The sequence below is a fragment of the Jaculus jaculus genome, chromosome X (assembly GCF_020740685.1).
Source record: "Jaculus jaculus isolate mJacJac1 chromosome X, mJacJac1.mat.Y.cur, whole genome shotgun sequence".
Lineage (NCBI taxonomy): Eukaryota > Metazoa > Chordata > Mammalia > Rodentia > Dipodidae > Jaculus > Jaculus jaculus.
The window spans coordinates 36,770,224-36,785,532 of NC_059125.1; positions in this window are offsets into that span (position 1 = coordinate 36,770,224).

Below are 15,309 nucleotides of genomic sequence, written 5' to 3' on the forward strand. Positions count from 1 at the left end.
TGAGACCTTGCCTTGAACCCCCCCCCCAAAAAAAAAAACCTTAACATTTTGTTTTAACATTTAGCTATTGTTGTCTGTTGACAAGGGAAGCCATATTTGAAAGACATAAATATATATATGAAAAAATATATATATAAACATTTATAAGTACAGACAAAACTTTTTAACAATCCTGGAGACAATTTTTATTAACAAAAATATAAACTCTGACTTTTAGTTTTTGTGAGAGTCAGTTTTGTTTTTATATTGGAGGATCTGAACTTGAATATGAGACAAACCTATCAACAAACTCAAATCAAGCCATCTGTTGTCGGGCACTGCCAGAAACAGACTGGAGCCTTCAGGAGATGGGCCTGAGCTGCCAGGCATTGCTAAGGGCCCCCGGGCTACAGGAGACCACTCCTTCTCCAAGCCCAGCACACCTCAATGTAGGCTTTGCACATAGCCCTGTGGCCTTTGGCCACTTGCCTAAAAATCTCCTTATCATTCAGCAGCCTTCACACAGCCCATTCCCCCTGCAACCCTCTTCCTATGTAGATCACCTGACTATCTCCCTGTGCTGAAATAAATGTTTCTAGGTATCAGCTAGCAACCTTTGAAACCACCAATCCCCTTAGGACCCTTTTCTGCTCTAAACTTCTTATTAACTCATTTCCTTATTGAATAAATGGAACTTGTCTCCTGAGTGTAGATCCCTTCATCCTCATGGCCACTCAAGACTCTGCTCTCCATGGTTGCCTGGACGCCTTTGGGGAACCACGGCCCCAAGGATCCAGAGACCCACAGCTGGCACCCAAACAGGGACCCTCTGAGACATGCCAGGATAAATATTATCTCCCAGAGGGACTGGGAGATAATAGCTCATGTACTCTTGCCTCCACATTTTTGAGGGCTGGCATGTTTCTCTTTTTCCTCCTTTATTTGTGGTTTGTGACATCATGAGGGACCAGACACCATGAACTGGCAACTGATGTCTTTTGGCCTAGGCCACTCTTCGGCATTGACTAAAGGCCAGTCTTGTCCTCTACCTGGACCCAGACAGCCCATTGGGCATTGGCAAAGACCTTCTATCTATTTCTCTCCAACACAAAAAGCCAGTAACACATCATCCTCTTAAAAGCCTGTTGGGCAGGTCTCCAGTCTCTTAAACTTGTGGACAAGCTTGCATCTGGGCCATTGGGAAATCCCCCTCAGTGCTTTTCAGCCCTCAGGAACGTGGCCCTCTGTCTTAGTGTTTCAACTCTTTTTCTATCATGAATAATATTATCTCCCACCAAAAGGAATCACAGATTCATAGATTAATAGCTCTCCTGAAAGTTAGGGGAATTAAGCTCCTTTTGGGAAGAAGTCCTCCAGGTCACCCCCTGGATGATTTCTGGGGATCTATGTGACCCAGACATGTGGATGCACATAGTTTATCTGGAGAGAAAATGAAAAGTTCAGGAAGGAATTTTCCCCTCATTCCGTTGTCATCTCCTTTCATGTGTCTCCACTAGGGCAGTGGCAAAACTGAAAGCTGGCTATGCAAACACACCAAAGTGGCTCGGGTCCAGCAGTGGACTCATGAGAGCTGAGACCATGGCGCTTTGGCCCATGCAGGTGCAATGTCTCTGCCTCCCTTCTCAGTGGCCCCTGGCAGTCACGAGGGCCCCCTCCTTTCTTTCTCCTTTGTGAAGCTGGACTCGGGAGGCTCCCATTCTACTCCTGAAGACCATGTGCCATCCAGGCTGGCAGGCAGCCCAGTGGTGTCTTGGCTGTTAACTCTATGCCTACCAGACCTGACCCCAGGTGAGCTCCCTGGAGCAGGGTGGGGCTGATCTGAAGGTAGTGAGTCATGCGAGGTCCCCACACAGCCACCACCTGCAGTGCTGGCATCATGAAGTGGCAAGAAGAAAATAAAGGTCATGTTTAACGAAAGCCTATTATGAGCTAAAATTTTATGTAAACAATGCCATACTTTTACATGATATCATAAATATAATTACTGAGTATGTTCTGGGTCAACTTCAACTTAAATAGAGGATTATTGAAAACAACAAAATTCTCTCTGAGGTGGTGACTCATAATTTGCCAGGTAAAAAGATTATAAGTCCTGTTACTTAAAAGAAGGAGGCAACTGACCTGACTTAGAGGCCAGCCTGCCTCAAGACGGAAACAAAATTTGCCTTAGTTACTCCTAACAAAATCATTTCCAAGTGTGTTAGAGGTATTAATGACATAAACTTGTCTTTAATCTAGACTACTTGCTTATCATTGTGTAATAGGATTAGTCAATTTGGTAGTTTCTCTTAATAGTCTTATAAGAAAGGTGGTTAATTATGGGGTGAGGTGAGTTGATTGAAGGAACTGGGAAGGAATTTTTCAATGTTGGACAGAGAATCCTTGTTAAAAATGCTTTTAGAGTGGTACTTAGATCAGAATGTTAATGTATTTGGCTAAAGAGGTGCATGTGTAGGAAAAAAATTCAGGCTAAACCTAAACACCATGCTTAAAGTTAAAGATTTTTCAATTGTCTATAAACTTTAAAAAAACCGAAAGCTAAGTTTCAGGCTAAAATATGTTGGGATAACTTGATTAAGCTTTATCAAATTTAAGTCATGGGTAAAGCATAAAATTGTTTTATGTTAATAAAAACTTCTAGGGTACATAAAATCTATGGCTATCAAGCTAGAATCATTGGTTGTCAAATGTTGTTTATTCTTTCAAAACAGACTTATCAAGGGTTGTATTAGAGTTAAGCTGTTTTGGCTCAATAAAGACCATATTCTGCCCTATTGTATGTAAAGTGACTGTCTCGTTTTTGACATCTTATGTCTAGTGCTTAGAATAAAATTAACTCTTAGGACATATTCCCTACTTTAGGGTTCAGCCTAAAGTCAAACAATGGTACTCAGCTGAGAAAAATAATTTCAAGCTCTGGTTGTGTTTCCAGTGTTCGGGGAAATTGGTATCATGGGTATCTGAACCAATCAAAGATGTTTACAAAAACACAGGTGCTGAGACTTTACACTGTTTTATTTGTCCTTTTCTGACAATTTCTAGGTTAAGTTAATTGGTTTGTTTGTTTGTAAATTAATTGGTACTGTTTTCAAGACTACTAACAGGTTCTGCCTATAGTTATAAACAATATTTAAGAGTAAGATGTGCCTACTTTCTATGCCTCAAATATGGCTTTTGCTGCCACAGGACAACATAATTTTAAAAGTTTGGACAAAATGATTTTAAGAAACTCTTGTGCCATTTAACTAAATCTATTTCAATAATCCAATGTGTTGTATATGCACATACATACAGGCTGGTGTAACTTCCTTTCTAAATGTGTTAATCACCTATGTAGAAGCTAAAGCCAATTAGAATCATTGGAGCAAAAGGCCCCAAGTACCTGTGCTCCCAGGTCATGAGGCCACGGGAGATAATGGGACACTTCTACACTGGCCCCCTGGTAAGTCACCTGTCCTCTTGAGCTGGGAGGATATGGAGAACCAAACAGAAAATTGGTGTATATTGTCAAACAGGAGAGTCACAATTGAGGAGCAATCAGTCCTCCTGACTTTCCAATGAAGGGAAAACTACTTGGCCAGCATGGCCCTGACTCATCCTAACAGACAGAAAACACCAGTAAGTCGTGTCCCTAATACGTCCTATGGTAAATTATGAAGAACTCACTCAGGATGACACTGCCCCCTTATAAAAACAAAGGGGGAGTTGTCAGGAACTTCCAGGCACAGGTTTCAGCCTTCAGGAGATGGGCCTTAGCTTCCAGGCATAGTTAAGGACCCCTGGGCTACAGGAGCCCACTCCCTCTCCAAGCCAGGTACATCTGAACTTAGGCTTTGCCCATAGCCCTGTGATCTTGGCCAGTTGTCTAGGAAACTCCTTATCATTCAGCAGCCTTCATACAGCCTATCCCCTGTGACCCTCTTCCTGCCACTGTATAGATAACCTGACTCTCCCTAAGTACTACACCTGACTCTCTCTATGTGCTAGAATAAATGACCCTAAGCATCATCTAGAAACCTTTGAAACCACCAATCCACTTAGGACCCTCTTCCTGCTCTCAACTGCTTATAAACTTATTTCCCTATTGAATAAATGGAACAGATCTACTCTCTGAAATAGTCTCTCAGGTATACATCCCTTCATGGTCATGGCCGCTCAAGACCCTGCTCTCCATGGTTGCCTGGCTGCCTTCGGAGAACCACAGCTCCAAGGATCTAGGGACCCACAAACTATTAGAAATTAAGTGTTTGTTTGTTTGTTTTTTGAGGCAGGGTCTCACTCTAGTTCAGGCTGACCTGGAATTCGCTATGTAGTCTCAGGGTGGCCTCAAACTCACAGTGATCCTCCTACCTCTGCCACCCAAGAGCTGGGATTAAAGGCATGTGCCACCATGCTCGGCTCAGAAATTAGTTAAGTTTTGATATTTTAATTGAGTTTGTCAATCTAAAATCAGAGTTGAGTTCTGGAAGTTTTTAAAATTTTTTTTTTGTTTATTTTTATGTATTTATTTGAAAGTGACAGAGAAAGAGGGAGAGGGCGAGAGAGAGAGAGAGAGAGAGGCAGACAAACAGACAGACAGACAGATAGACAGAATGGGCATGTCAGGGCCTCCAGACAATGCAAAGGAACTCCAGATGCATGAGCCCCATTGAGCATCTGGTTATCGTGGGTCCTGGGAATCAAGCCTTGAACCGGGTCCTTAGGCTTCACAGGCAAGCACTTAAACCACTAAGCCATCTCTCCAGCCCAAATTCTGGAAGTTTTTGTATTTAAAAACCTCTGGCTATTGCTGTAGCACATGTAAACAAGAATTTTGGTTTTAAAGTGGAAAACTAAGAAGTCTGTCCTTAGAAATTTAGAGTCACCTTTAGGTATATCTATGTACCTGTGTACATTTTAATGGCTTCAATCTTTTTGTCTATACTGGGTTAGACATCAATTTAATTTTGATAGAGAAATTTATAACAATCAATCTGATGTGTACATTGTTTAGGGTTACCTTGGTTAACATAAAGCAATTTTATGTCTCAATATTTTTGTTGTCCCTGACTATTAAATGAAGCTTGGATTAGCTATCTGATAGTGTTGTAACTCATTTTGGGCTCAAGAATTGTGAATGAAGCTCCTCAAAAGTTGGGAAAGTGCCAGGCTTGGTGGTGCATGCCTTTAATCCCAGCACTCAGGAGGAAGAGTTAGGAGGATTGCCATGAGTTTGAGGCCACCCTGAGACTCCATAGTGAATTCCAGGTCTGCCTGGGCTACAGTGAGACCCTACCTCAAAAAACCAAAATAAAATGAAAGTTGAGAAAGCTCTGCTTTCCATCATATTCCTTTCCTCTCTCCATTAGTCTCTCTTTTACTTTGATGTCATCATCTTTTTTTCCTATTATGAGGGTCTTGTGTGGATATTGCTAGGCACTGCACATAGTTACACAAAAAAAAGTTTTACATGACTATTTAATAAAATTAGTTTTATAGTAACAAATAAATATTAACCTTAAGACTTAGGTTTTGTAGTTAAAACTTTAACAAAGAAACATTATTAACTTAAACATTTGAAGGCAATTTTCATAACTGTTACCATGAGCAAAACGATATCAGTTAACCAAATTTGACATTTTATAACTTGTTGAGTTCAGACTTTTTTGTTCATTTTTTAACATTATTTGAGAGTGACAGAGAGAAAGAAGCAGGTAGAGAGAGAGAGAGAATGGGTGTGCCAGGGCCTTCGGCCACTACAAACAAACTCCAGATGTGTGTGCCCCTTGTGCATCTGGCTAACGTGGGTCCTAATCGAGCCTTGAACCAGGGTCCTTAGGCTTCTCAGGCACGCACTTAACCACTAAGCTATCTCTCCAGCCAGATTTGAGACTTTTATTTATTTATTTATTTTTTTGGTTTTTCGAGGTAGGGTCTCACTTTGGCTCAGGCTGACCTGGAATTCACTATGTAGTCTCAGGGTGGCCTCGAACTCAAGGCGATCCTCCTACCTCTGCCTCCGGAGTGCTGGGATTAAAGGCGTGCGCCACCACGCCCGGCCAGATTTTAGACTTTTTTAAAGTATGGATATTTAAATGTAGGTAAAACTTGATAATTTGCCCTGGAGATAATTAACACACTTGGAAATGGAATGAGAGAGATGAAAAATCTGAACTACATTTATGATATAACAAATTAAGATTAACTGTTCCTAGTGATCTTACACAACAGAGAAATTGAGAGAGAATCAAATGACAAATACAAATTGCATTTATGATATAACAACTTAAGATTACACATTTCATAGTGATCGTACATAAGAGAGAAATCGAGAAAGAATCAAAATTACATGCTGCTTGTCAGTTTTCCTTTCCTTGTCCAGAGGCAATAGGCCAATTTGCTTAAGGACAAGGTATGGATGACTCATGGTTTTAAATGTGCTTGATGTCTGAGTTGGGGTTGGGGGGTCAACCCATGTCTCAGAATCAAGTTTACCATGAATTTACATAGCATATCACAATTAATATAATTTACATTAGAGTGAAGTAGAAACAATCATTAACAAATATCTTAAAACATTGAGCAAACCTACCAGTTCCTATGTGTTTGGCTTTTAGTCTTTACCTGGCAGACTTTAGGATCTAACTTGTTTTTGAGTCTGTGCATCTGGCTGTGGCATGGGAGTCTGTCAACATTCTGTTTTTTTTTTTTTTTGTTTGTTTGTTTTTTTAATCTAGTATGGGTTACAACCTTGTTGTGTTTGTGTATCCCCAGATACAGAGTCTCATCAGTGTGACTGCACATGTTTGAATCTATGTCTCAAAGCATTGCTGCAGATACAAATCAGTACAGCCAGAATCTGCATTTTCCACAGATAGTACTGGTTATTAGTATCTGAAATTTAGGTTAATGTTTAATCTCACATTCATGCACAATCATTTGGAGTTTAAAACAGTTGTTTTTAAGTTATTTTTATTTGTTTTTATTGTTTTATTTCACCTTGGGTAGAAGAATCTGGTGAGTAAGGCAAGCAGAGCAGAGAGAAGGACAGGTGTGTATAGTGAAAGATATTTCAATATGGGGAATCCTGAACCAATTGCCAGAGCTGTGACGAGTTTATTTAAATAAGTAAGAATTAGAAATCAAAAGATATGGATCTATTGTCCAATTTATATTGAGGCTATATCGTGTTGTCATAAAAGATTAAAGAGCGAGGGAGAAGGAAAGGGTATAGGAGGAGACTCTTGTAAGGAAGAGAGGAGAAAAGCAAGGCGTGTTCCTGAAGGCGTAATTATTAGTGTTGAATAATGAGATCTCAGGAGGAGGGGAGAGAGAGAGCATGAGCAAACCTGTAGTGGCCTGGCGGGGGGGGTGCGGGCACAGACCAGAGCTACTTGGGAGATTAATCTTTAAAGCAGTAGGAGTATGTAAATTACAGTGGCTCGTGGCTGAGAAAACCCAGCTGAGAGGAGGACAGAAATAAAAACAGGAAAGAAGGGAGGGGCGAGTTGGTCCATCTTTGTGCCTAGCCAATCAAGTTCAACTAGTGGTGGGAGGCGGGGCAAAGAGCATAGGTAAAGGTGGAGAGTGTCCCTAGGCCTGCAAACCAAGCCTAAAGGTGCCCCTCAGGCCTCAGTGGGCCTGGCACAGAGAATACTGAGGTGTTGAGAGCACATCTTTTCCAAGACCTGTGGGGCTCAGCAATGAGCAAGGGGTGTGTCCTGACATAACCAGTATGGTTTAGATGAGAGCAAGGGAGAGAGACCACTGAGAGAATGAGAGCAGGCCAACCCATATGGTGAGAGACACTCAAAAGGGGAAAAGGTGAGAGAAGGTTTAGAGGAGAGAGAGAAGTGGGTGCGGGGAGAGTACTTCTGAGAGCAAGCCAATTTGTGGAAGACACTTAATGAGGGTAGAGGATGGGAGAAGTTAGACTGAAGCTGAATCGTGGTGAGTGGGAGATCCTGTGACTGGCAAATGGTCCTAGGCCGCCAGAGGGTCAGTGGCAATTCAGTGGTCTGATAGTGGGGGGGGGGTGAAGGTATGGCCACCCAAGAGGGCAACCAGGTGCCTCCTATTCAAGTCATGGCACCATATGTGAAGTTCATGAATGACCAAAGACCACACAGGCTTTCTTTTTCGTTATTTAAAACATTTTTATTTATTTATTTGCAAGCAGGTAGAGTGTTAAGAGACAGAGAATAGGCATGCCAGGGCCTCCATCCACTGCAAATAAACTCCAGATGCACGTACCACTTTGTGCATCTGGCCTTATATGGGTACTGGGGAATAAACCCTGGTTCCTTAGGCTTTACAGGCAAGAGCTTTAACCACTGAGAAATCTCTCCAGGCCCATCTTTGTCTTCTCAAATAAACCATTATGCACTCAAAAGTGCTTTATTCATTTTCCAAGAATCAAAATCATTTTTATATTCTCACATTTTAAAAATTACTGTTTTGGGGGCTGGAGAGATGGCCTAGCGGTTAAGCGCTTGCCTGTGAAGCCTAAGGACCCCGGTTCGAGGCTCGGTTCCCCAGGTCCCACGTTAGCCAGATGCACAAGGGGGTGCACGCGTCTGGAGTTCCTTTGCAGAGGCTGGAAGCCCTGGCGCACCCATTCTCTCTCTCTCCCTCTACCTGTCTTTCTCTCTGTGTCTGTTGCTCTCAAATAAATAAATAAAAAATTAAAAAAAAAATACTGTTTTGGGGCTGGAGAGATGGCTTAGCGGTTAAACGCTTGCCTGTGAAGCCTAAGGACACTGGTTCGAGGCTCGATTCCCCAGGACCCACGTTAGCCAGATGCACAAGGGGGTGCATGCATCTGGAGTTCGTCTGCAGTGGCTGGAGGCCCTGCCGCGCCCATTCTCTCTTTCTCTCTCTCTCCTTCTCTCTGTCACTCTCAAATAAATAAATAAAAATGAACAAAAATATTAAAAAAAAGAAAAACCAAAAAAAAGAAAAAAAATTACTATTTTTATTACACTGTTATCTGATAGGATGCAAGGGATTTCCACTTTTTAAAATTTGTTAAGGGTTTTTATGGCCTATTATGTGATTAATTTTGGAGAAGGTTCCATGACCACTGAAAAGAATGAGTATTCCCTGCCTGTTGGATAGAATACTCTGTACAAATCTGTTAGATCCAGATGATCCATGGTGTGGTTTAGATATGTAGTTTATTTGCTAAATTTTAATATGGATCCTATCTCAGTAACGTGTGGGGTATTTTAGTCTCCCACTATTGTTGTGTCTAGATTTATGTGTTCTTTTATGTCTTCTAGTATTTATGAAATTGGGACTCTGAATATTTATTGCATACATGTTTATAAATATTTTCTCTTTTTGATGGATAATTCCATTTAGTAAGATGAAATGTCCCTTTTTGTCTTTTTGATTAGTCTTGGTTTGAGGTCCTCTTTGTCTGATATAAGGATAGCCACTGCTGCTTGTTCGCAGATTCCATTTGTTTGACATCTCAGTATCCAGCCTTTGAAATTCAGTTTTGAGTATCTTTATAAGATAGATGTTTCTTTCTTTTTTTTTTTTTTTTCCTTTCTTTTGGTTGTTTGAGGTCAGGTCTCCTTCTAGCACAGGCTGACCTGGAATTCACTATATAGTCTCAGGCTGGCCTCAAACTCATGGCAATCCTGCTATCTCTGCCTCCCCAGTGCTGGAATTAAAGCTGTACACTACCATGCCCAGCACTAGACTTGAGATGCATATTTTTGGATGTAACAAATAGTTACATTTTTCTTTGTACTTAAGTCATCAGTCTGTGTCTTTTGTGCATCTGGCTTACATGGGTCCTAATGAACCAAACCTGGATCCTTTGTCTTTGCAGGAAAGTACCTTAACCGCTAAGCCATCACTCCAGCCCAATCTGTGTCTTTTTATTGGAGAGTTGAGTCCATTCACATTTAGAGTTACTACATAAAGCTGCTTATTTTTCTCTATTATTGTTTATTATTGTCTATTATTGTTGGTGATGTTCTGCTTGGCTGGATTGCTAACATTCCATTTCTACTGATAGCTTGGTGATTTATTGTGTTGTGAAAGTTGACTCTTTACCATTTCTTCTGTGTTCCCCTGTCTCATTCATGAACTGGATCCTATTGTGTGTTCTCAGTAGTGGGGGGTGACTTTCTTCTTCTCTGTGACCTATTCCATTCAGAATTTTCTATAGAGCTGGCAGTTTCTGTTCATCTAAAACTGTTGTTTCCTCATAATTTTTAAAAGATAATTTAGTGGGGTATACTACTCTTGGTTGGAAGTTATTTACCTTCAGATTGTGGCATATACTGTTCAATTTTTTTCTGGCTTTTAAGATTGCTAATTAAATGTCTGGGATTATTCTGATATTACTATTTTTGTAAGTGAGTTGGCATTTCCTCCCTAAAGTTTTTGCTATTATTTCTTTGCTTTGGAAGTTTTGACATTGTTTCTCTGATGTGCCGTGCAGAGGTTCTCCTAAGTCTAATGGAAGTTCTATTGGCTTCTTATGTTTTAATGTCATTTGCTTTCTCTAAATTTAGAAATTTTCTCTGATAATGAGGGAAGCTCAGGATAAAGCTCGCTTCTTTTATGCAGTTTCAGTTAGAGCCAGGAGCCCAAAAGAGAGCCAGAAGATGCCACCCCACCTTGGCAGGCATGGAACTCATGTCTGATCCAGTTTTATCCATAATGAATGCAGTACTCCCTGCTACCTCCACAATCTAACACACTAAGTAGGCTAGCCTTTGAGTCAGTCCCTTTGACTCTGCAAAGCAATCAGATCTTCCCCTTTCATTATTAAATCTGAAAGAATCCATTTTTAATCGACTATAAAGGCTTGTCTTTGTTCTTCTCACTTCTTTTTGTGTCCTGTTATCTCTGTCTGGACACATGTAAGTATGGTTTTCTTCTTGGCCTGGGTAGTTTTCTGCTTGTCTTCTATAAGCTTTATGGTTGTGGTAAGTTCTCACTTTGATTACATGTGTGATTTTTCTTGAATCTGTGAGTCTATCATGTATATATTCCCATTACACTCTCGATCAACCACGTGGGTATTTCTTCAATTATAGGCCTGCTTCATGTGTAAGTTCTCTAAGATGAGCGTAACCATGGGTGTAACTCTTTTCACTATTCATCTCTCATCTGAATTTCCTGGTCTTTGTGGTCTTTGCTTTCTCTCTCCAATTTCTAAGCCATCACAACTTATTCTCTTAACTTTCTTCCATGGGGAGGCTCAGGACAGATGCTGTGCCCTCCACAGAGTGTGTTTCCTTTAAATCTGCCTATATAAGCTCCAGGATCCTATTATCTTCCATGTGCTTGTGACTCTGCCATAGGCTTTTCCTAGATCTCAGTTTCTCTTAAATGAACCTCATGGACGAGGCTGTGCCTTCCTCATGAGTGCATGTTTCTTCTAAATAAGCTCCTTGATCTTATCTTCCATGTGCTTGTGGCTCTGTTCCAACCTTTTCCTAGGCCCTCATTTCCCTTTGTAAAACCTCATGATTTATGATTTATCCCCAAATATAATCAATGATTTATAATTTATATTTCTCAAGTCTGTTTTTTATCAGTGCTTTGTTAAAATAAGGATAAGAACCAAAAATCGAGGTTGAAAAGTTTGGGAGACCCCCTCTTGAACTCCGCAATCCTGCATCAATGATATTGTTGAGCAGCTGATCATTTTTTTTTTTTTTATTTATCTCAGCTCTTTCTACACTATGTATTTTGAAGTTTGGCTATTGCATTTATCCCAGAGTTCTTGGGAATATTAGTCATGTGTTTTTATTTTTTCTTTATGTGGATGTGTGTGCATTATTATTACTTTTCCCTCCATTCCTGAGTTTTGTTCTGCTGCTTGGTCTTGTCTGTTAGAATGGCATTCTGAAAAAAGTTTTATTTGATTAATGATTGATAATGATTAATGATATAGGAGACTTCTTTGTGGGTTATTCAGATCAGGGAAGGATCTTGGTAATATAAGATGGCAAAAAGATGGAGTGACTTCTCTTCCTGGCCTGGACAAATTTTCCTGCTTCATTGCCTTGGTGGGTTAGCCTGAAAAGCTTCCTGAGACCCATGAAGTACTGGATGCACCTTAAACTAATCATTGACGGTCATCTTCACTCAAGAAGAACAATTACACATTTGGTATAGGCAGGCCGTCCCATTCAATAAAGGTTCAATCTCCACTAAAACTGGGTATTTTCCAGCTCTGGAAGCCCCCTACTCTGCAGCGAGCTTTCTTTCTTTCTCCTTTCTTTCCCTCTTATTCTATTCTTTTAACTCTATTCTTTTAAAATGTTTTTCCTGCTTCTTAGTTCCTTAATTGGCAGAGAAAACAAACCAAAATCCTTTGGATGGGAACAATTTTGTTTCCATAATTTCTGTTTGATTTTTTCAACATTTCTATTTCCTTGCTAATTTTTTGCCTCCGAGTGATTACTTTTCTTCCTCCAATTTAGTCACTGTGTCATTCACTTTTGAGATTGTCTGGTTGAGTTCTTGAATATGTTCTTTTGCCTGTGTAAAGAGTCTACCAGGTCATTAACTGTTAATAGCAGTATATCCCTGATTTCTTTCTCTGGCATTTTAGTTATTTCATTTTCTGTTCCAATTTTGGGGTAATTGACAGTTTAGGGACATGTTGTGGTGGCTTAATGTCCCTTAAAATTTTGTTTCTTTGTTGTGACTTGTGCTTTTGTGGAAATACATGCTTTTCCCCCTCTTTAATTTGTTCCCCCTTTTGTCTTTCCTTTTTATTTGGTTGTTTCATTTGTCTTATGTATTTTTGTTTGTTTCACTCAGAAGTCTGTTTCTATGAGGTTAAAGAATTTAGGCTCAGTGTTGAGTCCTGCAGATTATATGGTAAGTTTGACTTTGATCAACTGAATTGGTAACATTTTTGTGATAATGTTCTGTGTCCTTTAGATAACCTAACAATTGATACATAATATTCTTGCTATTTATACCAACATACTGTTAAAAAGGCTTGCTACTACTGATGTAGGATTTGAGGGTTAAGGAGGGTTATGAACCCCAATTTTGGGTCTTATCTTATTTTTAACAAAGAATTGATAAACGTGGACTCAAGAAGGATAAATTATGAATTATTGAGTTTATTTAGGATGAAATCACAAATTGTGGGGTTTTATTTAAGGGAAACTGGGGTGTAAGAATAAGGTTAGAGCAGAGTCATAAGCATGTGGAAAGTAGGAAAGATGCACTTATGTGGAAAACACAGCATAGTCCCTGAGATTCATTTAAGACAAATGGAGTTTTTTTTAGGGAAATACTGGAGTGGAGCAACAAACATTTGGAAAGTAGAATCTATATGTTTATGTGGGGATATTTAGAAGAAAAATACACTGCATCTCTACTGGGATTCCCCATGGAAAAAAGCTAACAAGTCCAATCATAGTGGGTTAAAGAAGAATAGCAGAGGGAAAATATCAAAGCAGTGACCAAGGAATTCAGATGAAAAATGAATAGTAAAGAGATTTCCACACAATGGACGCTCTGAATTTAGAAAAGTTACACAGGGAGCAGACTGAGATTTTATTAAAAGTACACATGTGGTAGATGTAGAATGTAAGGGAAATACAAACCTGATGTATTCAGTGACCAGAGGAAATCATACATGTAATGAAAGTGAACACTTACCCCAAAGTATAAAGCAGAGGCAAGCAGGAAAACTACCCAAGCCATTAAACAGTACTCTGTTCTTCCCCACCCAGCTGGGGGGAGGGAGAGCCAAACTCACTCATATGTATCCCTGTGATCAGAACAAGGAGGGGCAGAGAGTGCAAAGAAAGAGAGCTGGAAATAGCCTGGACAAACCTTTATAGACAATTGAAAATGAACTCGTTCCTCAGCTGTAATTTAAAGGGTAGACCTCAGAGACCAGCCCACCTAAGTAGTGACAACCCATGTAATATGGGCCTTATACCCCACTAACTTTCCCCACTCCCTTTTCCTCAGAAGCCTTCCTCTATTCTTCTTGGTGACTAAGAGACTCCTCCCATTTTCTCTCTTTGATCTGAGTTCCACCAACACCCTGATTCATGTTAAATAAATATCTTGGGCCCAAAGGAATTGTCTCCATGGTTTTCTAAATTCTGAATGTCACAGTATCTTATAGTAATTTGCCTCCTTTTTTTCTGTTTTTTATGTTGAGTGACCTTCCCACCATCTTAACCACATCAATATTGTCATTTCAAACATGATATATAAAGAGATCATCATACAATGTGTTACTCTTTGTAAATGCATGTTTTCACTCCCTGGAGAATCTCCTATATTTTAAGTATCAATCATTCTTTCTAATTGCTGAGAAGTATTTCAGGTAGATTGTATTTTTCATCTGCTGAGTTGTACTTTTTTGGGGTTTTGCCTATTATAAATAAAATTGGTATTTGGACTATTTATGTTTCATGTGCAAATATGATTTTACAGAATGTGTCCATGAATGGATTTAAGGGGATGTAAGGTATAATTAACTTAATAAAAATTTCAGAACTGTTTTCCAGTGTGGTTGAAAATTTTAAATTTTCATCAGAAATTAGTAGAACTTGGAAGTACTTGTTGTAATCCCCAGTACTTGGTGTAAGAGTTTCAGAACTCTGCTTCCAACTCCTCCTCTTCCCTCCTCCCACAGAGCAATACTCTTATGAGGCTAATGAGGCTAGGCTAGAGGCTCTGAAACTATCTCCTGTTATAGAAATTTAGATTTCAGAGAGTTGTTTTTCCCTTACCTCCTAGTAGGTAGGCCCAAAGGGTAGATTCCCTCACATCTGTTATGATAATTGACATGTATCCTCTCTCTGAGAGGAAAAGCTACTTTTCCCTCTTAGCTACCACCCATTGACTCTAGGTAGAAATGAAATTCTCGCTTCCCCAAAGAGTTCAATGGGATGTCCAGCCAATCTGGACAATAAAGGCTCCAGTCAAGCCTTCCTGCATAGTGTGGAGTGTAGGATCATCCCCTTCCTATCTCTCCAAGAAAAAAACTTAAAACCATTCCTTTCTTCTACCAAGGGGTTCAGAGACACCTCCTTTCTCATTTAGAACCATGCCTCTCTCTAGCTGTCATTAATAAATCTGAGCCTGGGAAACTCTCTACCTCAGAGTCTTCCTCTGTCCTGAACCTGACATAAATGGTACCAACTGAGAACTTCAAGTTCAAGAATTGCATGGGTTACAGAGTGAGTTCAAAGACAATGTGTGAAATGAGAGCAAGTCATATAGCTTTCTTAGGAAGTTAGAGTGGCCGCTTAAAGTTAAATGGTAGGAAGGTCTGTCCTTGTAATCTGCTCCAATAAAGATTAGAGGATGACCTGA